This window comes from Protopterus annectens, chromosome 5.part0 (assembly GCF_019279795.1).
Source record: "Protopterus annectens isolate FY-2018-M chromosome 5.part0, PAN1.0, whole genome shotgun sequence".
Lineage (NCBI taxonomy): Eukaryota > Metazoa > Chordata > Ceratodontiformes > Protopteridae > Protopterus > Protopterus annectens.
In genome coordinates, this window is record NC_056735.1 from 765,917,671 (window position 1) to 765,929,985 (window position 12,315).

At 44.3% G+C, this 12,315-nt stretch overlaps 1 protein-coding gene across 3 annotated transcripts in view; it reads left to right on the forward strand.

The window, feature by feature from the left end:
* Positions 1-12,315, forward strand: part of CUL5 (cullin 5) — a 2,346,971-nt gene that overhangs the window by 1,422,481 nt on the left and 912,175 nt on the right. The gene's annotated exons all lie outside the window — the stretch shown is intronic.

A 12,315-nucleotide genomic window follows, 5' to 3' on the forward strand; every position in this document is an offset into this window, starting at 1 on the left:
ATGAGGGACAGACCAAAAATAAGAGGCAAAAATATGGACAATTTGCTAAAAGTTGGTTAGTTGAGAGGTATGTGTTAATCTTGTTCCTTGTTCAACATTAAGAAATATTTAGAAATCGCTCATTTTAAATTACATTTTATTTGAGTCTTTCATACATTTCTTTTAAGAAACAGGTGTACTAGGGCCATGAACAAAGTTCTGACTTCAGATTTCATATTTTGAGCATCTCCAGCTTGGTACAGTAAGCTCTTTCCAGTGGCATGTTTGCCTTTTCCCAGTGCAGGATATGACATTATGTACCAGGCAAGAGGACATGCTTAGCCCTTGTGTTTGTCCTTTTTGCCATTCATGCAGTTCATATCTTATGCTTAATGTGTACCATTGGAATGTTCTTATGTGGGATGCCCAAATCACTGAAATCTGTGTCCTGCAATTGTCATATTTCAAGCCAGGATCCACCTCTGGGCTCATTATATTGTCATGGAGAAGTTCACAGTATGAACTGCCTGACATGTCTGCCTTCAGCTTGGCCAAACCCATAGGAGAAGAGTGAGAAGCTTTACCTTACCAGAAAATAGCTCCCTTGTATAATGTTTAATGTGGGAATTGGCAGGTGGCCCCTTAAATAATTCTGAAAAATTATTAGACCGAAGAAAGTGTGGAATCCTGGACCAGACGTCAGAAAAAGCCTTCTCTCCGAGTCCATTGGATGTTACTTTATAGTCATGGGAAAGCTGTCCTAGCTGAAGCCTGTTATTGACTGTTATAAGAGAAGGAGAAGAGGTACAATATAAACAAACCACCTTGGAGCTTGCATCCGTCAGGTGTGAGCAGGGGGGGTAGTCAACACTTCTCTTCCCTGTCTAGAATGTGTGTGGGACATCTGAAATGTCCATAGGATTCTTGTGATCAGACTGCTCATTCCATGCAGACTCTCAAGTCCTATAGCAAAGGCTTGGTCATTGAATGCAGGGATAAGGCATTGCCTTCTGTTTGTCTGATACAGACCAGAGTTGATTAGACTTGCTAGTCTTCCTCTGCTAGGTGGAGCCCCTAAAACACGTTCATGTTTGGTGTATATGCACTGCTTGATACTTAGTAGAACTGGCTTTAACATATTCAGAAGAGGTTCCTTTGGGAACATGGTTTGATGCCTATGGCAAAGCCCCACATAGGCTTTATGTGCTGCCTCAGGTGTGTGCCATCTTTGCTGCTAGGGATCCACAGAGTGAATGGCATTCTTTAATTCAGGGCTTGTTTGGTTCTTTGATGGCTTTAAAACCTCCTCAGGGAGGGTCTGTTCCAACCCTTCCTTTGATCCTTTACCCCCTTAAAAACCTCAGAGAACAAGATTCCTCTGAGGAGGAGATGGAATCGGATGAGGAATCCCTTGCTTACTCGTCTGATTCCCTCTCTTTTAGGTTATGGGTCAGAAGAAGAGGAATCTAGCAGTCCTGATACTCCCTTTGAATGCATTTCTTTTGCGGACAGTATCTCTAGGATGATGAATTTCTTTAAATGGGATTGTGTTCAGGTTTCTGAGATACAAAAAATATATGAATTGTTAAAGATGGATTCTGCAAGACCTTCTGCTGTTCCTCCTGTTTTGGCTGCCCTGTTGGATGCACTTTCTATTGGTTCTAAGGTTCCAGACTCTCAGCCTCCTGCCCCCAAGAAGCCTGAGAGATTCTATAGTGTGCCTGAAGACTGTACATTTTTGTGCAAGTGTCCTCCTGCTGACCCCTCAATGGTGTCTATCTCCTGACAAGCCATATCAATTGCTTCCTTCTCCTAAGGTACTGCCTTCTGATAAAGATGGCAGAACCATGGAAAGGCTAGACAGGATGGTTTATACCACTGTTACCTTGGCTTTTAAGGCTGTTAATTATCAGACCCATATGACCAGATACTCGTTGGCTCTCCTTTCCCAGGCCTGTCAGGTTATTTCTGATTTTCCAGACTCTGAGGGTGAAACTTCTGCCCTTTCTCTGTTAGGGACTTCCTGCCAGGTGGCTCGTCATTCCATCAAGTGCAGTTATGATGCAGCAGATGTTTCCAATAGGGCTGCTACTTTTGGATCAGTGATGAGAAGGTATTCTTGGCTTTGGCTTCAACCTTTGCCTGATGATATTAAGGCTAAGTTGATGGATGCCCCTTGAGATAGTAAACAGTTGTTTGGAGAATCTGCTGTTGCTTTGTTTAAGTCCCTTCAAGGTAAGGGCAAGGCTTTACAGGAACTTAAACATGTGTGTTTTTTCTCCTGTGCCTAAATTTCAGAGCAATTACCCCAGTAAGTCAGCTTTTGTTTGTAGGCAGCTTCACCTTCTTTCTAAGGATAAAAAGGGGGAAAAGCAAGCTCCTCCTGCGAAGGCTACTCACTTCTGTGCCACAGAAGTCTCCTTTTCTTGATAAACCAGGTGCTGTCTGACTAATCCTATTCTTCCCAGCCACTTTCCTGTTTTTCTTCTCCTGTCTCTCCCTTTTCCTGTTTGGCTACAAATTACTCAAGATTCCTGGGTTCTGTCCATTATCTGCCAGGGGTATTCCATGGTTAAATCCCTTCCCCATTTTATGGATATTCCTCAGTTCCCTCAGGAACAACTCTCCTTCTTTCCAGAGGTGCTTCAGGACCTGTTGACTCAAGGTACTTTTCAGCAGGTGCCTGCCTCCCAAAGGGAGGGGGGGGGTTACTCCAGGATGTTTCTGCTACCCAGAAAAGAAGGTACTTGTAGACCAATTCCAGACCACTTTCATCTAAACACTTTTCTGAAGGTGCCTTCCTTTCCGATGTTGTCCCTTCAGACTTTGTTCCTCTTCCTGCTTCCTCAGACTTATTAGGGTCTCTGGATCTCTAGAATGCTTATCTGCATATTCTGACTCATCCCCTTTTCAGGAAGTTTTTACATTTCTCTGTTGTTTCCTGGCATTTTCAGTTCTCTCCTTTGCCCTTTCTACTGCCCCAAGGGGTATTCACCAAATACCTCGTTCCTGTTATTGCTTTTTGCAGGCTTCAGGGGATCCAAGTCTTTTCTTACTTGGATGACCACCTATGTCAGGCATCCTCTCCAGATGTATTCTTGCAAAACCTTCATTTTGCCATTTCCTTTCTGCAAAGCCTGGGGTTTGCAATAATTTTCAGGACGTCTTTTTGGACTCTTTCTCAGTGTCATATTTTTCGGGGATGCAGGATCCAGACTGTGCCTGTCCTGGCATGCTTGCTTCCTCCCAAGGCCTTAACACTTAATCTGATGTCAATTTTCATTCTGTCCTCAATTGTTGGATTTGGATCCAAACTTCAGGTCCGACTCTGCAGTTACTAAAGCTCTTGGTAACCATAAAAGCTTTTGAGCTTCTCCCCTACCCAGAGTGCACCAACCCCAAACATACCTTTGGATCATGTTTGCTGCTTTTCGTGAAAAGATGTCTTTCTTAGCTCTCGAGTTTTATTAAAGATAAGTGTAGTTTTTCTGTCTAAGAACAGTTACATATTTTATTCCTTTACCCTTGTTGCGTTATTGCATTTCTTATTTACCATTGTAATCTATTTCCCTCTTTTTACCCTCGTTTTTTTTTTTTTTTTGGCTTGCATGTTAGTGTAGTACTAGTTGCCATTGCTGAGATTCTCTTTCCTTTCATTTTCTGTACAACAAAAACAATTTTTTTCTTCTATGTTATTGTTTTATCTTTTTGTCACAAGCATGTCTGAGAAAGGACCTGCTGATTTTAAGAAGTGTCTGAAATGTAGGCACAAATTGCCTCTTTCAGGTGCTCATACCCTTTGTGTGTATTGTTTAGGACCTCAACATCTTCAGGATTGATGTTTCCATTTTTAAAAAAATTCAGTCCCTGGGGTCTAGTGGATAGGAAAAATAAGCTTATCCTTAAAGGTTATTGCCATCGTCTTTTGGTGAAGCTATCTCAGGGGCTCAATCCCCAAGAGTAAAGCTAATGTAAGGAGTCCCTAGCAAAGTTTCCTAAGCCTTCTACTTCCTCGACTCCTTCCTTGGAGCTGTCAAGGAAGAGACCAAAGTCTGATCTGGAAGCTTCTCCAGCTCTCTCCCCTTTGGATCCGAAGAAGAAAGAAATTGGTGGATCCTGCGTCCTAGGATCCAACAAGGATACCAATGGATCTGACTACTTTGGATCCAATGAGTCCTCCTAGGACTAGATATTATCCTCCTTATGATCCAGTACCTTTCAGGGTTCTCTCCCCTTTTTTTGGAGAGGTGCCAATCCAAGTCACCTTCCCTTGCCTCTATGGGCAGAGAAAGAACTCTTAACGGGCGACATAGACACTGTCCTCATGGCAGAGGAGGCCCGCAAAACCAAGGGTCCAGAAATTCTTTCTCTGATAAACCCTATCAGCACTCCTGTAAAGGGGAGGCCTGATTGTCGCCCTCTGGAGGCAATCGGGGGTCGACTTGTCCCTGCACCAGAGAATCTGGCTAGTTATAAAAAGGGATACTTGGGTGTAGAGGATTATTTCCAGAGGCTATATAATTCTCTCTTCCCTTCCAACCACATCTGTATGTAGAATTCTCGATATTCCAACCAATCAGAAGAAAGAAGCAGAATTTGAAATACAAAAGCCGCTAGAAAAAAAAGTTATCCAGAAGGTCTCACCAGAACAGATAGAATCCAGAACTTACTCAAGATTGTTTTTAGTGCCAAAAAAAAACAAGGGACTGGAGACCAATTTTGAATCTCAGCACTTTGAACAAGTCAGATGTTCATCATGTTTCACTTTTGCAGTCATTACTGTTGGGTTATCCTGTTGGCAGGCTACCGCAGTCGGCCTGAATTCCAAATTCTAGGTCTGGCGTCGGTTGCTGTCGCCTCTTCCCTGACGTCAGAGTGCCAGGGGTGTAAAAGATGCAGCCGACTCCATCCGCACGGTGCCCGAAGCAAAAGCAGTTCGCAAGTGCTGGTCGGCCGACTGCTGAGATTTTCAAAGTCGAATTTCATATCTTAAGTCTTCATTAAAGCTAAGTACCCTGTTGGGGAAACTTTTTTCTTGCTCCAGACCGATGTCAGAAAAAGTTAACAATTGTATTTCTTGTGGGAAGCAAATACCTCATAAGGACTTTCATTCTTACTATATTCCTTGCATAGGCCCTCATCACGATGTTGCTAGCTGTCAGTTTTGTGCTAGATTTAACCAACGCACTATTGAGCGTCGGTACGATTTTGCCTTTCATTACTTTGGCCGAAGGTTCGATTATATAATGCCGTCGGAACAGCCGACGACCGGAGTTTATAAAAAGCGAAAGGACAAGGACAAGCATCCGAGGTCCAAAACCGATGACGAGACCCCCGCTAGGCCAGTCGCCGGTTGTCATTGAGGCGCTTTCGCAGCCCCTGGCGCCCGCTACCTCAGAGCCACAGGCCGCTTCCGACTCCCACGTGGAGCCGACTAGGCCTCTGGATACTCAAGGTATTGGACTCTCGGAAACTATTCCCTCAGATTGGTCCGGAGCCGCTGAGCAGGCATCTGCTTCTGAGGGTGTTTTCAGACCTACACAATTATATGTCAAGCCAACTTCAGCTTCAAAGACAAAGACTAAAACGGCTCTAAAGACAAAGAAACAAGTACAGCATTCTACTGGACAGACTTCCATGCCTAAGAAGCAGATGCTTAAAATGGCCGAAGACCTAATTACTTTGATCAGGGGTTCCCATCCTCCTCCTGATAAGAGGCCTAGGCAAGAGACAGAATGTGCCTCTTCTGATCAGGTTTCAATTTCCTGTGATACCTCTTCTGAACAGGGATACTCTCTTCCTCCCTATGAGGATTCTGATGCTGAAGAATCTATTCCTTCAGCCTCTCCTCGTGAGAATTATTCTTTTGGGGAAACCCTGCATACCATGAGGGAGCATTTTCACTGGGAGAGCCAAGATTACTCAGAATCTAAGAAAAGGCTCAGAGACTTTCTTTTACTACCGCAGCACAGACCTCTTGCTATTCCACTTGTTCTAGACATTGTAGATGATGTATTTGCTGAGTCCGGCCTGTCTCCTGACTCTTTATCCCCTGCACCTGCTAAGCCAGACAGATACTACAGGGTACCAGACTCTCATAAATGTTTATATAAAAACCCTGCTGCTGACCCATAAACTATTTTTCAGGGTCCCAAAGGGGGTCAAGGCTTCCACTGCAAAATACCCTGTCCCCTCTGATAGGGATTCTAGGGCACTGGACAGATGGGGGGGGGGAGCTACCTTGGCTATAAGGACTTTAAATTGTCAGTTTCATATGCTTAAATATCAGCAATACTTAATGTCACTGCTTAAACAGAAAATGTTGACAAATTCTGAATGTTCTGATAACAAGGAAATGCAGGATGTATTGCATGCAACTGAACAAGTGAGAAAGCATACTTTGCAATGTGGTTTTGATTCACTGGAGGCCTCTTGCAGGGCCGCTGTTACGGGTTCTGTCATTAGAAGGCATGCTTGGTTAAAGGAACAGAATCTGCCTGATCATGTTAAAGCAAAATTATTGGATGCCTTATTACAGCATGATACTTTGTTTGGTGTTAAAGCAGAAGTGTTGAAGAAAATGGAGGATAAAGCAAAATCCATGCAGACAGTTAAGGATTTCCTACAGGTACAGCCACCAAGATTTAGCAGGAACTGGCCTACAAAGAATTGGTCTTTTCCAGTGTCAGACATGCCACAAAGAGGCAGATACAGATGCCCCAGAGGCAGATCCCAGCCCCAAGGCTTATACAGGCCTAAACAATGGGGTGCTTCTACCTCCAAAAGTGGAGAAGACAAATCACAGCCATACAGGAAACAGTCCCAATGACTTTCCTCTGCTAGAACCAAGCACGTATCTTTTGGCAGCCCCCTTAGGGGGAAAACTATCACTTTTTTCACCAAATTGGCACATGATTACCCAGGACAAATGGGTCTTGAACATAGTGTCTCAGGGCTACAGATTCCACTTTCACACCCTGCCAAGGGCAAAAGGTATGCCAGACCTGCCACACAATCAATGGGCAGAGACACAAAAGCAAGTTTCATCCCTCATGGACATGAGGGCATTCAACAGGTACCACAACAAGAGCAGGGACAAGGTTTTTACTCTATAGACTTTTCTTGGTGCCCAGAAAGGGCAAAGCCTGGAGACCAATACTGGACCTGTCTATTCTAAACACATTTCTGGACGTTCCAAAATTCAAAATGTTGACTCTGCAGCAGCTACTGCCCATGCTGGGCAAGAAGGCTTGGCTCGTAACTCTGGACCTAAAAGAGGCATACCTGCAAGTCCCAATCAGACAATCTTGCAGAAGATACCTCAGATTCATAGCTGGCTCAATGCATTACCAATTCTCTGCACTGCCCTTTGGCTTATCTGCTGCACCCAGGGTCTTCACAAAATGCCTGGCACCAGTAATTGCATTTTGCAGACAAAGAGGAATTCAAATGTATCCCTACTTGGAAGACTGCCTTATTCAAGCAAAGAACAAAGACATTCTACTAAAGCATCTGGTGTTTGTAAAAAGATTGCTAATTTGCCTAGGGTACACAGTAAATGAAAAGAAATCAAAACTAGTACCCTCTCAGGAGATAATATTCCTGGGTGCAAGCTTAAATACAACTGCCCAGATGGCTTATCTCACGCCAGACAAACAAAGGCAACTGACTTCTTACTTCAAAATGTTGGCAACAAAGACCTAGTTATCTGCAAGAAAAATTCTGCAGGCCTTGGGCTTCATGACTTCCTGCATTCTGCTAATTCCATATGCCAGACTGCATATGAGGAAACTACAATGGTATCTAAAGTATGTTTGGACTCAACATTGCCAGAGCCTGGAAACATTAAGTACCCTCATTCCCTGCCTGCAACAGGAGTTTCGATGGTGGGCACAGACCTGTCCCCACAACAAGGGCAGCCATTCACTTTACCCACAGCCAGGCAGACACTAACAACTGATGCATCCGATTATGCCTGGGGGGCCTACATGGCAGGAAAATGTATTCAGGGCACATGGCCCGCAAGCCAGATGCATCTTCATATCAATCAAAAAGAGATGCTAGCTGTTCAGAATGCCCTGACAGCTTTCAAGGATTTACTTCATCCCGGACAACTACTGATAAAGACGAACAATACTACAGTCATGTGGTACATAAATAAGCAGGGAGGCACACATTCCTTCCCCCTCTGCAGACAAGCCATGACTTTGTGGGACACAGCATTGACTTATCAAGTTCACCTGCAAGCACAATTCCTGCCAGGAAAAATAAATACTCTGGCAGACGAACTAAGCAGAAACCTCATGGATCCCCATGAGTGGAAACTGGATCCAGAAGTCTTCAGCATGATAACAAGGAAATGGGGATGCCCAGACATAGATCTATTTGCCTCCCCTCACAACTGCCAACTACGGAGATTCTGCACAAGGATTCATCACATGCAAGCATGGAAAGTGGCTGCCCTATCCTTCAGCTAGAAAAACCTAACAGTATATGCCTTTCCTCCACTACCTCTCTTCCCCAAGGTACTCCTAAAGGTCACACAAGCGAAGCCAAAAATGATACTGATTGCCCCAGACTGGCCACGCCAGCACTGGTACCCAATCCTAAAGAACTTGTCTCAAGGTCCAGCCTGGACATTGCCTCAAACTTCTCACTTACTGACCCAACAAAAAAATCAGATCCTGCACAGCCAACTCAGGACCTTAAATCTGGCAGCATGGCGGATAATGTAGCCTGTCATAACACTCCTCTTTCCAAAGCGGTAATGGATGTTATCTTGGAGGCCAGGAGGCCCAGTACCAGAAAATATTATGCAGAAAAATGGAAGAGATTCTGTGCTTGGAACCAGGAACAAGGAATTGACACGTTTGTACCAAATATTCCTCAGATTTTACAATACTTAACTGAGATGCTGGACAAAGGCCTATCCTTTTCATCAATTAAGATTCATGCCTCTGCCATTTCAGCCCATTACAATACGGAACCACCTATCTTTTCTCATTCTTTAACAAGGCAATACCTCAGAGGGGCCAAAAACATAAGACCTCCAAGGAGAGCACCAATTCCTGCATGGGACCTCAGTTATGTCTTGGAAAAACTCACACTGCCTCCTTTAGAGCCAGCCTCACCAACTGATATAAAATTCTTATCCTGGAAAACAGCTCTGCTTCTAGCAATAACCTCGGCAAGATGAGTCTCAGAGTTACAGGCACTCATGGCTGTGGAACCTTTTATCATTTTCCATCCAGACAGGGTTTCCCTGAGGACGAACCCTACATTTATGCCTAAGGTGGTGTCCAGTGTGGCCCTTAACCAAACCATTCACTTGCCTACCTTTTATCCAAACCTACAGAACAAGGATGAGAGACTTCTGCATTTTTTGGACATACACAGACAGCTACGCTTCTACTTGGACTAGAACTAAAGCCTTCAGAAAGACTGAGCAACTTTTAGTGGCATATGCTGCAGGATCACAAGGAAAGGCTATCTCTAAACAGACTATTTCAAAATGGATAGGCCATTGCATTCGTTTTTGCTACTCACAGCATGGCAAATTAGTGCCTAAGGGCATTAGGCCACACTCTACCAGAGCAGCAGCCTTCCTCAGAGGAGTACCAACCAAAGACATCCTAGAGGCTGCAACTTGGAGTTCAGTGCACACTTTTACAAAGCACTACCACTTACCTCTCTACTCTAAATCCAGAGCAGACTTTGCCACTGCAGTTCTGCAGGGCCTCATAGCCTCTCCTAATCCTATTTAACCCAGCCACCCATCCTCAGCTTTGGGATTCAACCCAACAGTAATGACTGCAACAGTGAAACACGATGAACATAGTACAGTTGTGTTGTTGTTGTTTGTCTTTCGGATTTTCCCGGTTAGGAACTCCGGTCCGCTAACGATTGGCAGTAGATTTTTAAGTGCTGGCTTGCCAGGCCTAACGCACAACCTTCAACGAAGGAACGCCCATTCACGCATGTCGCCACACAGAAGACGCTCTAACTGAGAATCGAACGGGCAACGTCTAACTGTGAGGCGACACCTACCATAAATGTAGATGTTAGAGTGTATTCACTGTTGCAGTCCAGGTTACCCTCCCACCATCCCCCTTTCATTTGCTGGGTCTTATCTGTACTTCTCTATTCTATACAACCTATGTGGTGTATTTGCTTGTAGATGAAGGAAATGTTTACTTTAGTGCATGCATGTTTATTGGCATAAACTATTTAGCCTACCCTTTTGGGGCCACCTGACATCTGGGGCAAGAAAAACTAAGAAAATGGCGTTGGCTGCATCTTTTTTACCCCTGGCACTCTGACGTCAGGGAAGAGGCGACAGCAACCAACGCCAGTCCTAGACTTTGGAATTCAGGCCGACTGCGAGTAGCCTGCCAGCAGGATAACCCAACAGTAATGACTGCAACAGTGAATACACTCAAACATCTCCATTTATGGTAGGTACAGAACTGTACTTTCAGCATTCAAAGTTTGGGATGGTCACGGTTCAGTCCGTTTTACCTTTCCTAGGCAAGGACGACTGGATGTGCTCAGTAGACATTCAGGATGGGTACTATCATGTAAAGATTAACAGACCATCCAGAAGGTATTTACATTTCCAGCTGGGAGCTACTCACTGTCAGTTCAGAGCACTGTCCCTTGGCCTCCCCACAAGCCCCCAAGGTGTTTACCAAATGCATAGAAGTGTTAGAAGCTCACTTGAGACTGCAGGGATTCCGTATATTTCCATGTTCTAGATGGCTCGGTCTTTACCACCCTGACCAAGCATCTACCAATAACAGCAAGAGATCAGGTACTTCAGATTTGTTCTCATCTGGGTATAATCATAAATTACGAGAAGTGTCGGTTACAACCAACTCAAACCTTAGAATTCATAGGGGCAGTCTTCAATGCAGTATTAATGACAGCTTCTCTTCCTGTTTCAAGAGTACAGACTATCAGATTTTAGGTCAGAAACATGCTTTGCAATTCCAAAATTTCAACCAGGTTAATTCTTTAAGCCTTGGGGTCAGTGTCAGCTGCCATAACCTTAGTACCTCCTGGCAAGATTTCATATTTCTGATGTGAAATTAACCAGTCAGAACAAAACAAGGGTCATGCTGCTAAATGCTAGGAGCTTAAACCAAAAACTGCACTCCTGGAAGCACTTGTAACACTAGAAGCTGTAGATGTCTGTGCAGTCACAGAAACCTGGTTGAAGGCCTCAGAGAGTACCCTGGCCTTGCAAGGCTACAATGCCTTCCACACCTTTAGACTGCAAAATTAATGTGTGAAAATCAAATGATGGAGTATTTTGATTATATCAGAGATAAATTCACCTACTGTCTAGTTAGACTGGACAACTTCATGGAGTTACTCGAAGTCCAGGTTATGTTGGGTAAGACCCCCCCCCCCATTCAGGTCATAGCCAGTTATAGATCCCCCTCCATGGGTCATGACGCCCATGAAGCCTACTTGACCAAACTGGAGAAGATCCAAATTTTACCAAGCACACTGGTTATGGGGGAATTTCAATTATGCCACCATCAACTGAGAAACCTATGCTAGCCCTAACTCACTAGCACAAAAGTTCCTTGACTTTAATCCAAATGCCCTGGAACAAGTTGTCCATACCCCGACAAGAGGAACAAACATTTTAGATCTGGTCCTCACCAACATGTCAAACAGGAACTTTTGGACAGTCATTAGTTAAAACTGACCAAAAATCAGTCACCTTAAAGCTGGCACTAACACCAGAACTCACAAAGCGTTTAACTCTGACTAAAACGCTTCACCAAGGCAAACTGTACCCACCTAGGTGAAGGTATAAATGCATTTCAAGCCCCACCCCCAAGCTGGAATTGGTAACTACACTGAAGTTTACACTAAAGCCCTGTACAATCACTTCCATAAGTGTGTAAACTGAGCTGTACCAGAAAGAATCAAAGCCAGAGCCACAAGTTAAAACAAGCCATGGTGGACACCCATTATCAACAAACTTTACTTTGCTTTTTGCTATTAAAGAAAATAAAGGCAAGGCTCCAACAGTGGAAAGGCACCCTCCACAGCCTCAACAGGCAAATAAGACAACTTGTCAATCCTGCAAGGGCTTCTCTGAGAGAAACTTGGCAAGTACAGCTAAGGTAACAATAAAGCCTTTTACAGCTACTTACGTAGCCTAAAAGGTAGGACCCAAGCATGTGCAGAACTAGTGGCCAACAGTATCACGTACACTGTCCCCACAGAGATAGAAAACCTGCTAGTGGAAAGGTTTGCGGAAAATTTCACCCCCAATCCTCTCCTAGCTTATCACATACCTTCCCACAACCCCCCCCCCCC